Raw genomic sequence first — 21,909 nt, 5'->3', positions numbered from 1 at the left:
GGACAAAGAGGAATAGAGGGCAACTCCCCGTCTCCGGGGCCACTCAGTGCGGAGACGCAGGCTTACACACGAGGTGCCAGCAGCTCCCAAACTGCTCTGCACGAGGCCTGCCTACTAGCACGTGGCGACAGCTGGCCCCAGAGAGAAGCAGCTTTGGGTGTGATTCAAGCGCGAGAGCTTTGGAAAGAGCGGACCTGGCCACAGAAAATGATCATTTAGCAATGAGGGGGCTGTGAGTGACCGGGAGCAGTAAACCAGGTGCTGCCTGTGTGGCTATTTTAAGCCTAGTCTAACCTAGCGCTTGGACTAGGTGAGTGCTATCTATAAGGGGTGATATGGACCAAAGGCGCTGGAGGCTTTGGGCTTGGGGCAGGTGGGCGCCCACCACGCCCGTGGATGCCCAGCTCTGCAGGTGGTCAGCCAGCCCTGAGGACAAAAGCCACCGGCCCGCAGGTCACGGCTCAGCCCGGGCCCCCTGCATCCAGCCTCGGGCCCCACGTGGCTGGGGCCTCTGGGTGCTCACCAGGCACAGAATGTGCTGGAAGATCCAGGGCTTGGTCCTGCCTTGCCTAACCCTCCAGGAAGACGAGATGAAATGGCTTGTCCCAGCCGGGCGGCCCCCTTCCTCACACAGGCCTTCGGTCTCTTCCAGCGGACACAAAGAACTGGCGTCCACATGCCTCCCGGTCGTGGCGCAGAGACCGAGCTGAGCTTTGTGACAGACCCCAGCCATCCTGGAAACCCGGGCTTTGGCTTCCCAGGCAGGCCCAGATTGCCTGCGGGGACTTTTTCCAGAACAGATGGGAGATACGCAGCCTCTGTGAGCAGAGCCCTGGGACTGGCTGGGGGCGTGCGGGGCACTGCAGGATCCCCCCTGCCCCGGCCCAGCAGAAGCCTCAGCGGAGGACAGGCTCCCCCAACAGAACCAAATGACACAAATCGGGGCAGAGCGTGCGAGCCAGCCAGCTCTCTGGAGGCGCCAGGGTGACTGGGCCAGCTCCGGGGGGGGGGGGGGCCTGGCTGCAGGAGATGCTGTGAGATGCAGTGAGGGTCCAGTCTGAGGTCCTCTCCAAGCCCTCCTGAGAGCAGCAGTAAACCCAGAGGTAGCTGGGAGCTCATCTTCACCCCCGCCCTGCAGTGAGAGACCTGGCAGCCTGCTGGGGAGCACCTCCAGAGGCCCCTGGGCACCACAGCAGGGTTTGGGCTGTAACGCGGCGGCATGCAGGCGTCTCGAGAGCGCCGAGCCTCCCCGGCATGGGGCCCGCCCTCCAGGCACTGCTGCCCCGCCCAGCCTGGGCACGGAGACGGTGACCCATTGTCAACTGGACGTGTCCCTTTTCTGTTGGCGAGACATCAGGTGCTCACAGGGGACCCACCCTTGCGTTCTGTTTGGTGGCAGGGTGATGGGCATCTGCCCAACTTCCAGGCCTAGGTGGCCGGCATTGATGAGGGTCAGAGGCGCTGTACTTGTCCTGGGGACGGGGTAAAAGGAAGAGGAAACCTCCCATGCAGAGCGATTCCAACTGAAGCTTCCCTCTTGCCTGGAGAGAGGCCAGCCACCGAAGTATGTTTTTCCTTTGTCATCTTTAATTCGTAAGCTGGTGACAATGGAAGTGGAAGCGTCATGGCGGGGGGGGGGGAGCGTTTGTCATGAAATAGGCGCAGGGGGCGGGCGTCCCGAGCGCGCACAGACAAGGGCGCCTTGCCCTGCAGCCCGGTTCCCCAGGCTGCTCCTCGGCTAGCCCTGTTCTTTGCTCTCTGAGGGTCACGGACACGCCTTTTCTGTTTGGAAATTTCGACCTGGCCTCCTGGGCTTCCCCCCTTCTCCCATTCCTCAAGGAGGCTGTGCTTTCTCAGAAATGTTCTTTAGCTGGTGACAGGCAGAAGGCCCACCGTCCTGCGGTGCCTTTACAGGGGAAAGCCAGCTCTCGGCTTCCAGTAAAGGGGCGGTGGGGAAGGGTGGGAGCGCCGGGCACGTCCCAAATTGCCCTTTCCTCTCCTCCGGAGGCAGGGAGCCCGGCCTTCCCCAGCCTTTACCTCCAGGGAGAATGTCCTTCCCGAGCTTACATCCTTTTCCCTCCTGTGTGGGGCAGTATTTTCTAAAAGGCAACGCACACACCTCATTCTCCAGACATTGAGGGAGACCAGGGGCTTCTTCCCCTCGATGGGCAGGGCTGGCCCAGAGCTCACTGAGCTGTTCCCGCAAAACCGTCGAGACCTTCCCTGAACCACAGTCCTGCACGGTGGCAGGCCCCGCCCCTTCCCCCTCTGTATCTGCCCCAAAGAGCCTCTGTTCTTGCTTTCGGTCATCTTTTGAGTTCATACCTCAGCGGGTCTGTCACTGGGCCCCCAGGCCTGAGACACAGGTGAACGGGAGTCGGTGAATTCAGAGTAAATGAGTGTGTGTGGGTGTGTGTGTGTATAAAAAGACAGACAGACAGACAGAGACGGGGAGTTTGCCCACATCCTGCAGTCATGTCTTGTTGCTTTGGACTATTTGACCATTTGTGCAAAAAAAAAGAAAACAATACTAGAGCCACACGCTAACATCACAGAATAATAGTAAGTTCCCGATAACGGCTAAAGCGTGGGCATTCCTTGCGTAGAAAGCTTGCTGGGTGCCAGGAGCTGTTCCGAGCACGTTTCCTGCGTGAACACGTGTTAGGTAACTTCCACGATCCTGGGAGGTTAGTGCTGGTACCACTTACCCCCCTTTCCTTGGAGGAAGGTCTGAGGGAGGACGGCGGATAGAGCCTTCCAAGTTTCTGAGCAACTGGAAGCCCTTCAGGATTCGGGGGGACAATTAAGCAGAGCGGGGCTGTGACCTCTGGGTGAGTGACTTGCTACGTACTTAACTGAAATCCTCATTTTTTTGAAGGGGCCTGCGCTGATGGAAGCCCTCGGACATCAATGCGAGAGGGCGGCCGTATTTGTAGGACCAGAGAAAGACAGGGTAGGCGAAGAGGCCCTTGTTAAAGGCCTCACCCCAAACTGGGTGGAGAAACAGCCCCAGGATCAGTGGCGACTAGGAAATGCTCAGTTAAATACACTGAGTTCCTTTACTGCAGGACTTCTCCGAGCTTTGATGTGCTCACCTGTACTGCGTGGCTTCTAGAAAGAAATGGAGAAGAAGCACTTTCTCACTCGTCACACCTCTCTGTGAGGAGACACTTGTGGGACCAGAATTCCATGGGACACACCTGGGGAAACGCTGAGTGTCTGACCAAATCATTCTTTCCACTTTTGTGGGCCGGAGCTGGCCTGGGACCGGAGGTCTTTCTCAGGTTGTCTGAAAAGACCCAGATGTTCTGAAGAAGGATTTGGACCTACTACCTGGGAGACATGGCGGCACAGGGCAATCTCAGCACCAGCTGGGTCTCGTGTGTTCTCCCCCCCAACCCTGACGTTCGGGCCACGGTACCTGCAAGAGAGGGTCTGATTATCGGGGATCCCCGAAGCAAAGCGCCAAGCCCCTCTTTTCTCTGCACAGTGACCCCACCAGCAAATGGATGACAAACGTACTGATTTCCTGAAATGAGGGCCCCCCATAGTGTTCAAGAACTTCCTGTGTGTTTACGGTAGAGCCTGGCTATGCGGACCCAGCTGTGCTTCCCCACACAGGAGCAGTACTGTTGGGGGAATTACTGGCCATGAACTGCAAGATACTCAAGATATTCAAGACATGAGGGTCCTTAATGGGGTCAAGCAGTATAAGAGGGTGAGGCCAAAAGGGCCCCACTGGAAGCTACATAATTTCTGGGACGGCAAGAGGGAAACTTAGGGCCGGGGGTGTCTCACTGTCAATAACTCCAAAAAACAACAGTACTTAGAAGCCCCCCCCACCCCGCAATAACCCATCATCGACCAAAGCTTCCTTGGGGATGCTCTCCCGTCCAAGCTACCATTGCTTCTCTCAGGCACACAATATTCCCTTCTGACTAAAGTGACTGGTCTTCTTCCATCTATTCCAGCTCACCTCCTGGACCCACTGCCAGCTTAATCTTCCTCAAAGATTCATGTTCACTTATCTCCTCAAAAGCTTCAAATGCCAGTTCGGATATGGCCCCAAGCTACCCATCCTGCCTGATTCCCACTGTCCTGCCGGCTGGGGCCCCTGAGCCAACCAAATATTTCTCCCCTCTCACAGTTGCACACACACGGAAAACTCTGGGTGCACCCTGCTTAGTCAACTCCGTTTATGTCCATTTCCAGCCTCAAGTGTCCCTTCTAGAGTAGTGTCGGCGGGAAGGATGGCGTAAAGACCTCTGAACGTTCTCTCTGAGAACTGTGGCAAAAATCATCACCATCAACTTCTGCAGAATTCAGAAAATGAACCAAAGGCTTGCAGCAACCAGGGAGTGTTTACTAGGAAAAGGAAAAGGCAGAATCTCAGGAAGAACCGTGAGCCTTATGGTGTTGTAACTTGCCTTACTCTCGTCCCCCCTCTCCCCAGTTCCCCAGTAGCCTTGAAAACCAACAGCCTTCAATCCCAGCGAAAAGCGGCCGTCTGGCAGAAGAGGGTCAAAACCCTATTCCCGTAGCTGTCTGGTGGTTCCCTGGAGGACCCCGCTTTGCAAGACTTGTCTTTATTTGACCTGACTAGGACTTCACTCGTGCAGACAGTCTTTTCCTTTGCCTCCTTGGTGTCCCTTGAAAAGACCAGGAGCCCTCCCAGCTCAAGGCCATTACTACTGCCCGGCTGTCCTTGCCCTGGGATCCAGACGTCTCACTCCCCACCTCCTCCAAGTCCTTGTTTGAACGTCACCTTCTCCATGAGGTTTTCCCTCGTTGCAAATCCTCCCCCACCCGCAGGTACTTCTTATTTCCCTCCCCAAGCTTCATTCACCTCCAGAGCCCTTATCACCCTCTTACATACCATCTACTTCATTTATATTAGGCTTGTCATATGTTTCTCCCGCTAGAATGCAAGCTACCATGAAGGCGAGATTTTGTCTGTTTTCTTCAATCCTGTATCTCCAGCACCTAGAAGACTGCCTGGCACAAGAGAAGTGCCCAGTATATATCTGTCGAATGAGTAAATGAATGAAGGTTTGGAAAAGAAAACGTTAGCAGAAATGCAGCACTTCTTGTTAAGCGTAGCCTGCAGGTGCCTGGTAATTAATTGTCATACTGACAAGAGATGGGAACTTATTTGCAGGAGAAACTGGTCACTGAGTCCTGAAACCCTTCCAGGGATAAAGCCAATGTTCTGCTTCCATCAGCACCTCCATGCTGGGCGCACGACACATTTTTGTTGATTTATTTGAGGCCAAAGTCTGGCCTTTCTCCAGGAAGTCATAAGAATACAGAAGCCCCCAGGAGTCCCCATGACCCACTGAAGATAGACGGGAGAGATTAGGTCTAAAGGAAGTTGACTTATTTTTGTTTGGTTTTGTTTGACAAACAATCTCTTCAGAAGTGATATTCCAAATAAACAAGTTCTCTTGGAGGACAGCATGCATTTCAGCAACAATGCTATAAGTTTGCTCCTAGAAACATCTTCATGGTCAGTAAGGTTTCTTTTTAATTGTACATAATAGCACATTTTCACTTTTGCAACATGGGCTTACTTTTGCAAGTGACCCAAAGTCCCTTAAAACAAAATCATTCCTAATTTCCCTGGTTAGAAACTCCAGTAAAATGTTGAGTAGAAGTTGTGAAGGCAGGTATCTTTGTCTTATTTCTGATCTTTAGAAAAGGAAAGGATTTAGCCTTTCACCATTCATTATGTTAGCTATACTTTTTTTTTTTTTCTGTAGCTGCCTCTTATTCAGCTGAGAAAGTTCCCTTCTACTACTAAAGTTTCGTTTTTTAATCGGGAACAAATGTTGGACTTTGTTAAATGCTTTTTCTATGGCTACTGAGATGATCATATAATTTCTTCTTTGACTCATTGGTTAGTTATAAATGTATTAGTCCATGTACAATTATTTGGAGATTTTCCAAATATCTGTTACTGATTTGTGATTTACTTCCACCGTGGTCAGAGAACATACTTTGTATGACTTGAATCTTTTTCGGTGTGTTGAGACTTGTTTCATGGACCGGAGTATTATGCATCTTGGTAAATCTTCGTGTGCGCTAACAAGCGATGTGTATTCTGCTGTTGTTGGGTGATGTGATCTATAAACGTCAATCAGGCTGAGTTGGTGGAGGGTTGCCCAGGTTGTCTACATCCTTGCTGATCTTCTGTCCACTTGTTCTACTAATTATTGACAGAGTGGTGTTGAAATCTCTGACGGTAATTGTGGGTTTGTCTGTTTCTTCTTGCAATTCTATTCATTTCTCCTTCGTGTATTTTGAAGCCTTGTTATTCAGTGCATAACATTTGGAATTGTTATGTCCCCTGGCTTAATTGATCCCTTTATCGTTATGAAATGACTTTTTAATTCCCGATATTTTATTTGTTCTGTAATCTGCTTTGTCTGATACTAATATTCTCTCTCCAGCTATCTTTTGATTACTGACTAGCATAGCATAGCTTTTTTCATCCTCTCACTCTTAACCTACTTGTGTCTTAATAACATTGCATTTCTTGGAGGCAGATATGATCTTCTCCCCGTTACAGTCCTCAGCTTCCTCATATACACAACAATGAACAGGGGCCTGTCTATCTCTCATGCCCAAGTTCTTCCCTTGACCTTGGTGGGGATCAAGTGGGATTGGGGCTGAGTGTTCAGAGAGAAGCTTTGGTTCACCCTGCCACAAATACTACCTTATAACTTAGGTTGAATCCCGTCACATAGCAGCTGTGTGACCTTGGGCAAGTTCCTTAACCACTCTGAGCCTCGGTTTCTCCATCAATAAAATGAACCGAATAATGTTGGCTTCGTGGGGTTATAGATAATCTGTGTAGTTATCCTTCCCCAGGGTCCGGAGCTCATTTAGTGATAGATACCATCATCGTTATTATTACTTTTATATTGATGTATATACCATACAAATGCATATATTTACATTGCAAATCAACCTCTTAAGTGAACACAAAGCAGCGATCATACCTTTTTTTTGATTAACTTGCTCTGCCAGGGAGGTAATGAAAGGAATGAGATCAGCATGTTGTTTTCCACGTGGCTGCCGTAAGTTACGCATCTAGGGAGGTGCCTCTCTCCAAGGCGGTAGGCGAGCAGGGCCAGATGGAGGGAGGCAGCGCGTAAATTCTCTGCTGCTCTGCCCGGTGCCCTTCTCGGGGAGCGGCCGGCCGAGGGTGCTTGGTCCTCAGTCGTGGGATTATGACTCTAACCTTGAAGAACCTTGACAAGGAACGAGGGTCCTGGGTTTTCATCGGGTGCTGCCAGTGGGTCTTTTCCATCTGACATATTAATTCTCGCCTCTTCCTGTAAAGATAGTTCACGCTCCTGGCAGCACTGTGCAAGGTACAATGCCGGGTGCCAGGGATCTCCCGCAGAACTTCAGCAGGGCTGCACTGTAATGTGCCGCTAGATTAATCTGGCCACCTAAAACGCATTTTTTAAAAGCCAAAGGTCTTTCCCGTGAATAACCTGGCGAGTATTTGAGCTTCATTATAACTTCCCTCTAACGGAGTTTGGGGAAATGAAATGGGAGTTATTAGCCAGATTTATAAGACTGTCTCCTGAGAAAACAGGGGATGACTTAGCAGACGAGGTGCACTGGTTAACTCCCTGGCCCAGGAGAAAGACCTGGCCTGCAGTTTGCAAGACAAAAATAACCTCACCCCCAACCACTTTCCTGTGCTCCCAGCGCAGGGCTAGCGGTGCCTTTGTAACCTGAGGAAGCACTGCAGGCACAGCTCCAGGGATCTCCTCTCTGTGTCTTCAGAATCCTACCCTGCAATCCCACTAATGGGTATTTATCCAAATGAATTGAATTCAGGATCTCAAAGAGGTATTAGCACTCCTGTATTCATTATGACGTCACTCACAATAGTCAAGATGCGGAAGCGACCTAAATGTCCATCGATAGGTGAACAGATAAAGAAATATGATAGAGGAGTACGATGGAACACCGTTCAAACTTTAAAAAGAAAGAAATTCTGCAAAATGGGACAACATGGGTGAACCTTGAGGACATTACGCTCAGTGAATAAGCAAGTCACAGAAAGACATGGTTCCACTTACATGAGGTATCTGAAATTAAAAGGTCACATTCATAGAATCAGAGTGCAATGCTGGTTGCCAGGGACTGGAAAGAGAGGGGAATTATGGGGAATTACTGATCGACAGGCATAAAGTTTCAGTCAAGTGAGATGAACGAGCTCTAAGTATCTGCTGTACGACACTGTACCAATAGTCAGCAGTCGTGGATTACAACCAGATGATGTCACTTACATGATACACGATACGTGTCGACACCAATGACTTTATTTACGGAACAGAGACAGACTTACAGACATAGAGAACAGACTTGTGGTTGCCGAGGGGGAGGGGGGTGGTGGAGGACTAAATTAGGAATTTGAGATTAACAGATACAAACTACTATAGATAAAAATAGATAAACAACAACAAGGACCTACTGTAGAGCACAGGGAACTATATCCAATATCCTATAACAGACCATAATGGAAAAGAATATATATATATAACTGAAGCACTTTGTTGTACAGCAGAAAGTAACACAACATTGTAAATCAACTCTACGTCAATAAAAATTAAAATAAATTTAAAAAAACAATGATGGATTATAGACTTAAAATTTTGCTGGGAATTCCCTGGTGGTCCAGTGGTTAGGACTCAGAGCTTTCACTGCCGGGGCCCGAGTTCAATCCCTGGTCAGGGAGCTAAGATCCCACAAGCTGTGCCGTGCAGCCAAAGAAACAAAATCAAAAACAAAAACAAAATTTTGTTAAGTGGGTAGATCTCATGTGAAGTGTTCTTACCACACCAAACATTTTCAAAGTTAAGAATAAATAAATAAAGTTAGACATTAAAAAAAAAAACCCACCCTAAGAGACCATCGTGTTGGTGATCCCAGTGGAGCAGGCTCGAACACAGTCTCCTGTTGGTATTTGGAGAGTTTTAAATCCACCTCATTGAAGGGCAGATGTGCCCTCCAGAGGGACATCTTGGGCGGGAAACGGCGAAGTGAGGCTCCCGAAGGGGCAAGGAGCAAATTCCCTCCAGGGGCGTCGAGAGCCGTCACCTGGGAGAGACGGTCCTGGGAAGAAGGAGAGCAGGGCCCCTGGGAAGATGAGGGTCTCCAGGAGTGGGAAGGGGGCCGGGGCCGTGTCCTGCTCAGACGAGCTCTCTCAGCAGCGTGCTTAGATGGTAAGGACCTCAGGGTGGAGATTCAGACAATGAACAACGGTGACACCGATATTCCAGTTAAGGACCTGTGGTCAGTTCACGTGGGCGGCCTTCACAGAGGACCAAGGGCTGGAGGCTTAAACAACAGAAGTTATTTTCTCACCGTTCGGAGGCTGGAAGTCCAAGGTCAGGGTGTCGGCAGGGATGGTTCCTTTCGAGGCTCCCTCCTTGGCTTGGAGATGCCGTCTTCTCCCTGTGTCCTCAGGTGGTCTTCCCTCCATGTGCGTCTGCATCCTAACCAACTCTTCTTTTAAGGACACCAGTCACATGGGATTAGGGTCCACCCTAGGGACTTCATTTTCATGTAATTACCCTTGTAAAGACCCCTGTCTCTAAATCCTTTCACATTCTGAGCTCCTAGGGGTTAGGACGTCAACAGATGAATGTTTTGGGGACATAATTCAGCCTATAATCCTGTAACTTCTACAATTTGTAGGATTATACTGTAAAGCCACAATTGTTCCCATCCCTGGGCCTTCACTGGGCTTCTAATGCATCATTTCACCTACACCTGACCTTCAAAATGTACCTGTGAGGTAGGTAGCATCAGCGTCCACCCTTTAGAGGTGAGGAAATTGAGGCCCAGGGCAGCCAAGAAACTCACCTGGTTGGGAGGCAGGACTGCGCTTGCACCTCGGATCACATCACCTGCCTCTACTCTCAGGTCTGTTACAGAAAAACGTGTGAACTCTAGAAGAGAAAGAAGATAACGATGATAGAATAAAAGTCACCCGCAATCCCACCCGTCTCAGCTCTACATACAAACACGGATCACGCGGGGCGGCTTTCCTGTCCTCCTTCCTCCTTAACGCGGGCTAACGTCTCGGATGTTGCTTTGCTGGTGGCAGAGCTAAAGGAGAGCCACAGAGGCTTGTAATCTGCACCCACAAGGCTCCGAGGGCAGGGGGCATTGCTGACGCTACAGTGCGGGGCGTGAAACGCCAGTTCCGTTACACTGTGTGCAGGACGAGCCCAATTAAAAAAAAAAACCAACGCCAGATTGCCAAGCGTAGATCTCTGGCTGGAACTACAGATGGTACTAATTTCCCTCCTATATCACCTATATTTATTTCCTCTATTTCTCAAATGTGCTACCATGAGCATGTGGACAAAATGACCTCTGTGAGCAGAAATGAAAACAATAAATGTCATGAGAGAAGCGTTACCCTGTGCCACTCACTGCACCACAGGTGCAATTTGCTGACGGGGGCCTCAGTTCTGGAAGATTTCTCCATATGCATCTGGAAAGGAAAACAAAGGCAGCAGACAGCGTCTGTGAGGAAATCTATTGGCAACAACATCCTGAGTGAGAAAAGGGACAAAAGAACCACCTTCCTAAAAGCAGCCCAAAGAGGCCGTTCAAATAGTAAAAGATGACGCAAAGTCCCAGCTTTCAGCCAGCGTTTCCGGAGCCAGTGCAAACAGCCCGTGAGGAAGAGGAAGCCCGCGCTCCCAGCGTCCCCGGGGGCCCTGTGCTGTCACCCGGGCCCCAAGACTCCTGAGGGCCCAGGCCACTCCATCGTGTCACGCCAGGTGGAGGATGGCGCTGCCCAGGTGCCCTTGGGGAACCAGACCACCGCTCTACCTCCTTCCCGGTACCTCGGGGGCCACTGCCAGGCTTCTCGTCCAGGGGGCAGGGTGGCACTGGGATGGGGACCCACGGCAGCCAGGTCCCACCTTGGGCCACCTGCTTCCTGCCAGGCTGCACAGCCAGGTAGACACAATGGGCAGAACCCACGTCCGATTCTTAGGGAAGAAAATCACTCTTTGTGGACCCGAGAGATCAGGACAGGATATCTCTAACGGTTAAAAAAAAAGCCCTGGTCCGCAACCCCTCCCTCCCCAAGCACTTCCGAAATGTCGTGCCACACACCCAGCTCTTTAAATATCCAAACCCAGAATAAATGTGCCGACAGCATTTCCCCCGGCAACCGGGCCCTACGGCTGCCAGCTGAGTCAGTCTCTCAGTGACAGAGCTGGAGTGGGCCTCCCAGATCCACAGGCTCGCCGGAGACCGGGGCGCCCAGCACTTGGCACTCCTGCCCTGGTGCGCCTCTCCCAGCGGCCCCCGCCCCCATCAGGCTCACCCGGGACGCCCCCTAACCACTGTGCAGCCCGGCCTTCCCAAGGGGGGCCACCCCCCACTTGCACTTGTAAATGAGCTGCAGAGTCTAGGGAGGGAAAGCACTTGGTGTAAGTTACACGACCTGTTCGTGGCAGAGCCGAGCTAAGGCCTGGCACTGATTCCCACCCTCCTGCTCTTTCCCTGGACAAAGGGGCCACTTGGACCCGATGACTCTTTGCAGTGGGGGACTGCTCTGGATTGGATACTGCGGGATGTGCTTTAAGGGCCTTACAAATACGTTTGGACAGGCACTTCTTATAAGATGGCTACCCGGTTGAACTACATATATATATTTTTTAGTTTCTGTTTTTCCTAAAAAAATTTCGGGGGGCCTCTGGTTGAATAGAGCTTCTACCAGACCTCAAGGTGTGACACAGAGACAAGTAGAGCTGACCTGTTGAAGTGGGGCAGGGGCACAACGCTCCCTCATCCACAGACCTCTGCCCCCCGGACCCCCATGCCCTGGAGACATATCCTGGGGCCCAGCGTTCTGAGCGATGGTTTGCAAAGCACTGGACCAGTTAGTATTCTGTGGACTCACGTGCCTGAGAATCGCTGCTTCACATTAAGTGAGTCTGGGTAATGGAGGGACCATCTTTAGGGTTCGACTCAATCCTTCTCTGCTTCTAGTAGTAAATAAGCACGAGGAGAGGCCATGTACCTGAATTTAAATGCAACCAGAGGTGAACAGTGAGCTGGGGTGGAGCCAAGCCCAACATAAGTCATTCATTCTTTCATTCGTCCAACAAAAACTTACGGAGCTCTTACTATGTGCCAGGCCCAGCGCTAGGCACAGCAAACGATATACAGGAAAGTAATCAATAGTCTTTATGGAGGTTTGTGTTCTAAGCAAAATCTGAAATACAAAGAAAATTATAAGCGTAAGGTACATTTTTTTTCAGAGATCCGTGAACATGAGCTACTCTTTCAAGCAATGATGATCACCGAAGGCTTCATGGAAGAAGTGACATTTGAAGAATTGTTTGGCTTTCACAGGCAGCTGGGGGAGGACGGCCCTCCAGAACAAGGAAGCAGCATGGGCAAAGGCCCGGAGGCCCCCTTGTCGCACAGGCCGTACAACTCCAGGAAGTGCATTCATGGAGTCTGTCAAGGGAGGGGCAGCCCCTGGAATCAGCCCTGCTGGAAAGCACAGATGTGAGCTTGACAAGACAGGGGGAGAGAGCAGGACCGAGCAAAAGAGGGAGATCAGGTGAGGTTGGAACCAGGGTGCCGAGGGCCTGGGATGGCAGACAAGGTCCCGTCGCTCCAAGCTGCACACAGCGGGCAGGGGCTAAGGGGGTTTGAGCAGGTAAGTGACAACAGAGGGCAGCGTTAGGAAGCCGGGCCTAGCAGTGGTGGGAGGGTGCAGTTGAAGAGGAGGAAAGATGGCTGGGACAGTGATGGAAAGTTCCTGCCACGGTGAAAGGGACAGGTGACGGGGCACCTGAAAGGGACAGGTGACGGGGCACCTGTGGGCAGAGGCAGTGGAGATGGGAAAGAAGACATAGAGGCAGAGGAAGAAAAGGCCCCAGGAAACTCAGCCAGGCTTGGCAAATCCCTGACTTTGGGGGTCAAGGGACAGGAAAGCCGGGGGGACAGCAGGCCTGGCGTGGGTGCGTGGGGAGCAGTGGGTGCCGTCTGCATGCTGAGGGAAGAGGGTAGGGGTGCTAGGGCCGGGTGGGCACGTGGGAAGTTTGATTTTAGGCCTGGAAGGTTTGGGGCACTGGAGGGAGAGCTCAGAGGACACGCTCAACCTCTGAGCCAGGCTTTCCCTCCAACCCTGCACAAGCGGGGACACAAAGTCCCAGTACTGACGGTGAAACGGTCTGATATGGGGTGAGGGTCACCGATGCCAAGAACACCCACGTTCCCGAAGCTTCCCTCAGATCCCTGCCCCTCGTCGTTGTCTCCCCGGGGAACGCAGGGCTCCCAGGGGAGGAAAGCGGAAAAGGAGGCTTCCTTACGGCCAATCTGGGCAGCAATCACAAGAACAAGAAAGGGGACCCCCAACCCAGGCCCATATCTTCCAGCTGAGCCATGCTGGTCAGGGTAAACAGCCGCCATAGTAATCCCAGTTGGTTGCCACTTGGAATCTGATTATCTGAACAGCTGGTGGATAGGAACTGTTTTTTAAACAAGCTATCAAAACAAACCCAGGGAGCACATCTGCGAGGCTGCGGGCCTGTGAGTCGCTGAGGAAGGAAACCGGTAACCCAGTGGCCTCCCTGTCAGATGTCCTCCCACCAAGGGGCAGGTCCCCAAGATCGCCCGGGGCAGCGAGGGAGGGGCTGGTGCGCCTACAGTCTCTGAGAGAGATGCAGAAAACAAACTCTGAAAACAGGGAGGCTTAGGTGACCGGGCGGCGAGCCAGCAGGGCAGGACCGGGCGGCCACTTGTCCCGGGCCATCACCTGAGAGCTGAAACTGTTGAGTGCAAACATTAGATGTTATTTATAGCCGTCTGTTGAAATCCGTGTTATTTATTATGATGTTTATAAGAATGAATCCTAGGTAGCTTTCCTTCCTAGCCTCTCCAGCCCGGCCTAGAGACGTTCTTATGCGCAGACTTCTCTTTCCTGAGCTCATTTTTCTTTAAGAAAAAAAAAAAAGAACTAACGAGGGCAAGGACGACAAATCTTTCTTATTTGAAACCCTGATGAGGCCAAGGCACCTGAACTCCCAGGAGGCCAGGACGGCAGAAGGAGGCAGGCGCCTGCCTCTGCAACCTGGGAGCGGCTTGTGAAACAGAACCCTGCAGGCTGTCTTCCAGGGAGGGGTTTGTCCGTGGTCCTGGCGCGGGGGAGTTTCTTAGAGGGAGGGGGAGATGCCCACGGGTAGAGCTGCTTCCCTTCTTCTGTTCTACCCCCGTCATCCCCTAAATAAAACTCGTAAAGGCCCCCCTGACTCTCCCTGCGTCTCCCCGTTTGGGTTGTGACCCGTATTCTCAAATCACAGGCCGTAGTTCTTTCTCACACGGGCCGGTTAGAAGTTTGCGGGGAGTCAGTTCAATGAAAAGAGGGAGTGAGGCAGATCTAGAGAACAAACTAGCCGTTACAGTGGGGAGGGGGCGGGGCAACACGGGGTGGGAGAGGGGAGGGCCCAGACTACTGGGTGTAAGACAGGCTCGGGGACTACTGTATCAGTACAACACGGGGAAGACAGCCAATGTTTTGTCATAACTGTAAATGGAAAGTAACCTTTAAAAATGGAATTAAAATTTTAAAAATTAAAAATAGGAGCTCCCTGGTGGCCTAGTGGTTAGGATTCCGGGCTTTCACTGCTGTTGCCTGGGTTCAATCCCTGATCAGGGAACTGAGATGCCGCAAGCCGCGCGGCGCAGCCAGAAAATAAACAAATAAAAATAGACTCTTGTCAATGCTGGACATTAAAAAAAGTGCTTGAGAAACACTAGGAATAATGCAAAATTCTCTACGGCCACAGCTCTAAAACTGGATTTCTTGTAGGAGTTTGGGATTATCAGAAATACACTACTATACGTAAAATAGATAAACAACAAGGACCAACTGTAGAGCACAGGGAACTACATTCAATATCCTGTAACAACCTATAATGGAAAAGACTCTGAAAAAGAATAGGTATATATATGTATGTATAACTGAATTACTTTGCTGTACACCTGAAACTAACACAACGTTGCAAATCAAGTACACTGCCATAAAAAAATGGTTTAAAACTGGATTTCGCGTCTGGAAAAAATAAAAAGAAATAAATAAGCTTAAAACAAAATAAAATAAAATAAACACATTACTACGTATAAAATAGATAACCAACAAGGGCCTACTGTAGAGCACAGGGAACTCAATATTCTGTAATAGCCTATTTGGGAAAAGAATCTGAAAAAGAGTGGATACGTGTATGTGTAAAACTGATTCACTTTGCTGTACACCTGAAACTAACACAACATGTACATCAACTGTACCCCAAAACAAAATAAAAATTAAACAATAAAATAAACTAGGGGGTGAGGGATACTGGCAACCCTCCTGACTGCAGATCGAGGGCCGAATTCACCCATCAGCTTTATTAGGAATGAATAGGATATTTTGATCTTAAGAACAGAAGCAGCGAATTGCCAGTGGGCGAGGGTGCCGACCGGGGGCTGAGGGCGGTGACTGCCTGTCCGGCAGCAGGCCCGTCCCCCTGGACTCCGGGCCCAGGCCCTGCGGCTCCGGAAACGTCTTCTTCTGCTGTCCCGCCAACCAACCCCCAGCGCGGCCACACTGAGTCGCTCTGGCAACCGGAAGCCGCAGGCTGGGGGGCCCATGGCCCAGCGAGGACCCTCTCCAGGCAGAGCCGAGGCCAGAGGGGACCCTGAGCGGGGGCGAGGGGGCAGGAAGGGCCACCCCCCCCCCCCACCGTGAGGCTTCCCTGGCTGTATACAATGAAGATGTCACCTCGCAGAGTGAGGGACCCTCTGGGTGGATTCTTGGAAAGGTCAGGGTGACTGTTGCCTTAAAGAAATGTTGCCAAAGTGGGGAGGGACTAGGGGACTCCCTGGGGAGGGCTCAGATGGAGGACAGAGAGAAGGGGACAAAGTGCAGGGTGGTTCCGGGGGGTTGGGTAGGGTTACCCTACGTGAAAGGTCAGAGGCGGCAGGAAGGACAGAGAACATAAAAGGTCCCCAGGACCTTCTGGTGTTGAAGACAACCTTCACCACAAAAATCTCAGGCAATGGTGTCAGAGGGGTCCTGGAGGGAGACAAACCCAAGTCCAGATAGCTACCCCTGTGGCCGCTGAGCAAGGCCCTGGTCTCTGGGGGGAGGAACGAGGACGCGATCTGAGGGCTGGAGTCCATTTCAGGGCAGCCATGAAACTGGGGAAGTAGAGGACAGTGTCTCTATTTCCACCTTTTTCTGGGGGCAAGGTTGTAAGAATTTCCTGGGGGGCGGGCGTAAATTAGGAGTTGGGGATTAACATATACACGCTCCTGTGTATAAAACAGATAACCAACACGGACCTACTGTGTAGCACAGGGAACTCTACTCAGTGTGCTGTAATCACCTGTAAGGGAAAAGAATCTGAAAGAAATAGATATACATGTATGTATAACTTAATCACTGTGCTGTACACCTAAAACTCTACATTGCAAATCAACTATACTTCAACATAAATGAATAAATAAAATAATTTCCTACCAAGCTGATAAAAGGACTAAACTGAACACGGACATCGAGAAGCGGCAACGAAGATGCATCTCGCAGATGCAACGCTGAGTGAAAGAAGCAGACAGTGTGTGAGGCACGATTCCACCTATTTACCAGCAGACGAACTGAGGTCAGAAGAGGGGTCCACGGGGCTGCTGCCCGGGAGGGACCCTGAGGGAGGCTTCTGGGAGCCGCGCTGCTCCATATCCTGGCTCCGGGGTGGCTACACAGAGTAGAAAGTGTAAAAAGTCGCTCAGCTTGTGAGTGAGACCACAGCACTTCACGCACACAGGGCACCTCCACAAAATGTCTTGGGATGATGCGTCTTATGTAAGCGTATTCGCTTCCTGCCGCTGTGATAAATTACCACAGACATAGTGGCTTAAAACGACCCAGATTTATGATGGTACTGGAGGTCGGAAGCCTATCACCAACGCGTCAGCAGGGCTGAGTTCCTTCTGGAGCCTTCAGGGAGCCCCCCACAACCTCTAGAAGCCACCTGCGTCCCTTGACTCGTGGCCTCTTCTCACATCACTCCAACCTCTTGCCTCCGTCATCACATCCCCACTCCTGTCCAGTTTCCTTCTTTTTTATTTTGTTTTTGGCCACGCCCCGCGGCTCGCAGGATCCTTAGTTCCCTGACCAGGGATTATTGAACCCAGAGAGTCCTAAGCACTGGACCACCAGGAGGGGGGTCCCTGGTCTCCTTGTGATAACTTTGGGCCCATCTGGATCATCCAGAATAATCTCTCCATCTCAAAATCCTTAATTTAATCACAGCTGCAAAGTCTCTTTTGCCATATAAGGTCACATCCTCATAATTCTGGGCATGAGGACATGGGCATTTTTGGGGGGCATTATTCAGCCTCCACAATAAGATGATGTGAAGGTCGAGCTCCTTGTATAGGGATGGTGCCCCTTCCAGGCCAAATAAGACCAACGGATGTGTTAGGATAATTAATGTTATCGCTGCTGTTGGAACATACGGACCCCCAAATCTCCACGGCTTTATACGATAAACAGAGGCTCTTAATAGAGGTCCAGCATCCCCAGAGGGGCCTTAGATAGAATTCAAGAGCACTGTGAACCTGGATGGGAAAAACATTTACATCTTTATTTTCTCTAAACTTAGCACTTTCTTCAATAATAAGTGTAGTCAATAAGTCACATCAGTACTGGCAGTATTTGTAAAAGAAATCAGATATTTTCACATCATAATACAGTTATTTTGCCTATATCAAAATATCACTTATACTCATCACTACTTCAAAAGGATGGTGGTTATGAAACCTCCCCCTATATCTTATTAAATAATGGGTTAATTAAGAGGTGTGCATATTAAATTATCACGATTTTTATACTTTAATAACTATATTTGAGTATGAATTTTAATCTAGTGTTCTAGTTTATCCATTTAAAAATAACACACACACACAAAAGATGCCTTTTATTTTTCAAAAAACACACACATTTCTGGGAAGATATCTATAGGCTTCACCAAATTGACAAAGCGGTCCAGTGGTCCACACGTACACACACAAAACGGCTTAGAAGGCCCTGAAATGTGGGCGCCCTTTTGGCTCCTGTACGTGTGAAGCAGTCTGGGGGGGCCTCCGCAGTGCTGGTTCCTTACTGGGTGCCGGCCCCTGGGGCGAGAGGCTCCCCCAGCCTCTCTGAAGGGACCCAGGGTTTCTCCTTCAGACCACAAGCTTGGGGCAGAGGTCCCCCCGTCGTGCAGGGAATTCCTCAGGGAGCACGTGTGCCCAGTGAGTCCTGTAGGCGACTAAGCTACTTTCATCAGAGAGTGAGGGCCCCAGTGTCGCCGAGAGGCACCAGCCTAATGGCTTGACCAGCTTCGTTGCTCTTTTGAGCTCATTCTAACTCCACCCTTTTTCATCCCCCAGACCGAGCTAGAGCTCCTTGCTCTTTTCTCCCCGACCACGGAGGAGGCCAGCGTCTCCACTGGCGTGTGATCGTGGCTCTCGGTGAATTCAGTGGGGTACCCTGACCGCCAGCCTCCCGCCCACAGCTGCATCCCAGGACTGGCTTTCTGTTCCCTTCCTTGTGCACACAACCCTTGGGTGTTGGCTCACGCCTCGGACTTTCCTGGCCACCTGGCCACCGGCCTCTCCCCGACCTCATTCTTGGCTGCTGGAGACGCCTCCAGGGTGGCTCAGACCTGACCTTCCAGTCCTCTGTGGCCTCCCTGCACCTCTCTCTCCCATCCCAGCTGGAGAGCAGCCCTGCACCCACTCTGCCCCTGTCTCGAGTAGGTGGTCCGGCCTCATCCAGACGTGGCGGCCCATCCGGCTGTTGGAGGGGAGGGAGCAGAGACCCCGCCAGGGTACCTGTCCTCCTTCTATTCTTTGAAGTCTTCTCCAAGGCCACCCTTTCTCGCAAAGGCCTGTGGCCCTTCAGTGGGGCCAGAGGAAGGGCGTGTTCCCACCACAACGGGGGCTCCCAGCTCCCACTGGTTTGGGCCATTCTGCTTTGTCCAAACTACGATCTTCTTCCCTTTCCTCTCCCTGTGAGGACCCTGCCCCCTGCGCTCCACGACCCTGAGAAAAGGGGGGAGCCCTGTGTCCTGAGAGAGTCATGGTAGAAAGTGCCCACCCTTCCCTGGAGACTGGGCCCTCCAGCCCTCACTCCCACCCCATTGAGGGGGACCCTCCTGAAACCAGGAGCCAGAGCTCAGGCCCGGGATGTGGACCTGGCCTCGGGGTCCGAGTGTGGGTGAGCATGTCGGGGGGACACACGTCCCTCCCCGTGCCCGCCCCTGGCCCCGTGCCTGCGCCCTCCCACCAGCCCCCTGAGTCCAGATGCCCAAACCTGAGCGGAGAAGCAGGAGGGCCGCGTGGTCGTGGCTGGGAGCCCGTGCCCCCGCCGCCACCCCCGGGCGGGCTCTGCGCCCCGCTCGGCCCCAGCATCTGTCTCCTCCGGCGGTTCCGGCTTCCTTCCTGGCCTCCCCTCCCCGCTGCTGAGACCTTGCCCTGCCTCCAGGGCCCTGCCTTGCCCTCCACTAGGTTTACAAGCCCAGCGACCCCGGGATGGGCTTGGTCCCGCTGCCCCTGTGAACCTCGATTCAACGACATTGAACCCACTTGCTTGCCCTGCCCTGCTGCTTCCTGTGTTCAGCACCCAGTGCGCGTCCAGCCCCTCCCTCTGCCCGAACCAGGGGTCTGAGGGTCACTGACCCCTGCCTTCCCTGCTGCCCCTGCTGTCCAGCTCCAGCCTGGCCGCTAGCTGTGCCTCCACGACCACTGCCCTCCCCTCAGCCCGAGCAGCCACCTTCTCATCTGCACCCCTCCAGCCCTTCCCCAGACAGTATCCACGATGAGCTTTAGAAATACCTGTCTGGTTGTTTCCTTCTAGCCAACTCTTACCTATTTCGAGACTTTGAAAACTTTTCTAGGCTTTTCTTTGCCAACAGGTTTTTCTCAGTCTGGTTCCAGCCTACCTGGCAAAGCCTTGTGTCCTATATTCCTCCCCCTGCCCCCCCCCGTGAACATCCACGTGCACACACACGCACATGTATGTAGACGGCGGCCATCTATTCCTTCACATGTGCGATTATTTACAGAGTGCCAACTATTTGCACTTGGGAGACGACACTGACACTGTCACCATTTGTTTTTCTTCTTATAAAGTAGGTACTGTTCTTTGTTTTTTTAAATAAATGTATTGATTGATTGATATTTGGCTGTGTTGGGTCTTTGTTGCTGCGCCCGGGCTTTCTCTAGTTGCAGTGAGCAGGGCTACTCTTGTCGTGGTGCATGGGCTTCTCATTGCGGTGGCTTCTCTTGTTGCAGAGCACGGGCTCTAGACGGGCAGGCTTCAGTAGTTGTGGCTCACGGGCTCTAGAGCGCAGGCTCAGTAGTTGTGACGCACGGGCTTAGCTGCTCCGCGGCATGTGGGATCTTCCCGGATCTGGGCTCGAATCCGTGTCCCCTGCATTGTCAGGCAGACTCCTAACCACTGCGCCACCAGGGAAGCCCCCGTTTCTTAAGCATATCACACACAGCTTTTCTGTGCTTTTCCACCTAATATGGTCCCACCCCCTTTCCTCAGGACTCGGCTCTACAGCGCCTCCTTTGTGACGCCTCTCCTGCTTCCTGGGCAAGTGAAGACCCTGGTGCAACTCCTACCCTCCTGCCTGGGGCGGTGAGATGACTGCCCCTTCGGCTTGGGGGTGGGAATCACTAGTCTTAAGCCCCCGCGGCCGGTACGGGGCCCAGCGTGCTTGCTGCATGCGCGAGGGGTCGGAGGTCCCCGCAGTGTTCCGAGCACTCCCGGAGCTTCTCTGTCGCCCCCAGGAAGTCCCAGCCCCCGGGCGGCCGGAGCGGCACGGTGTCGGTGCCCATTGGGCCGCAGCAGCGGCCAGGCAGCGGCCGCGGGAGGTACGGCTGAGACTCACCACCGTTACGCCCCTCCTACATCCTTACACTTGGCCGGAGAAAGAGAGAAGCAGCCCGAGTTAGGCCCTGATGTGGCATCGCTGAGACCCCAGCCCATCATCTGAGGCCACATTCGGCCCTCTCCGGTCCAGCTCCCCGGGGACCGGGTCGTGGCGGGAGCGGGGTGGGGGCGGGCCTCACTCCCAGTGGGTGCCTGGATCTCCCTGGGGTGGCGGACAAAGGAACCGGAGCCCAGGGCGCCCTCAGATGCAGCCTGGAAGTTTTCACTCCCCCTCCTGCGCCGTCGGAAGCAACGCTGCAGTTACACATTCAGGACTTGTGTTTTCTGGGGGAGTCTCGTTTGGCTTAAAGGGCTTTGTGTTTTTTTTTTCTTCCACTTCAATGAACCAAGTATTTGGAAAATTAGCTCACGGAGTCATGCCACCAACACCAAATTAGAGCCATCTGTACAGATAAAACAGTTAGGAGCTTTTGTGCCGCCGCGGGCCGAGATGTATGGCTCATTCAGTCGCAGAGGGCCCACTTTATCCCGGAATTCCTTTTTTTTCCCCTAACACAGAAGAAGTCTCAGTCAGCGCGTAGGAAACAGGAAGGAACCCGTTGTTTTAAATAGCAGACGGCAGAGAATTGACTCATTATGGTCTGTTCATTCAGCGAGCGACAGCCAGGAGGCAGGCCGCTCAGCCGCCACCATCCCCAAGATGCGGGTCAGGGGGCACGGCCAAGATTTTCTCAGAGTCTGGAAGAATCCAGCGCCAGCCCTTTCGAAGGAAGTTGGTGAAGCCCAAGGTCTCTGTCTTGCCAGGGACTTTACAACATCATTTAAAAAATAAGAAGAAGACAAAAACAAGAACTGCGGTAAAATCCTACAAGAATAGCTGGAAGTCAGACATCCTGTGTTTCCCTTCCCCATCCTGATTT

The 21,909-nt window shown here is 52.1% G+C and overlaps 1 long non-coding RNA gene across 2 annotated transcripts; it reads right to left on the bottom strand.

The window, feature by feature from the left end:
• Nucleotides 1-8,333: 8,333 nt before the first annotated feature.
• On the bottom strand, nucleotides 8,334-11,116 carry LOC309818361. Of its 2 annotated transcripts, none has more exons than XR_014296341.1 (5): nucleotides 10,884-11,116; nucleotides 10,451-10,525; nucleotides 9,889-9,974; nucleotides 8,923-9,531; nucleotides 8,334-8,773 (listed from the first exon to the last, which is right to left on the bottom strand). It is a non-coding gene; the product is annotated as an uncharacterized lncRNA (long non-coding RNA). The 2 variants fall into 2 exon arrangements; XR_014296342.1 differs by having other exon boundaries at nucleotides 8,923-9,360.
• Between the last annotated feature and the right edge of the window lie 10,793 nt (nucleotides 11,117-21,909).

The sequence above is a fragment of the Grampus griseus genome (assembly GCF_964374135.1).
Source record: "Grampus griseus genome assembly, chromosome: 2".
Classification (NCBI taxonomy): Eukaryota; Metazoa; Chordata; class Mammalia; order Artiodactyla; family Delphinidae; genus Grampus; species Grampus griseus.
This window is presented reverse-complemented; position numbering and strand designations above follow the sequence as displayed.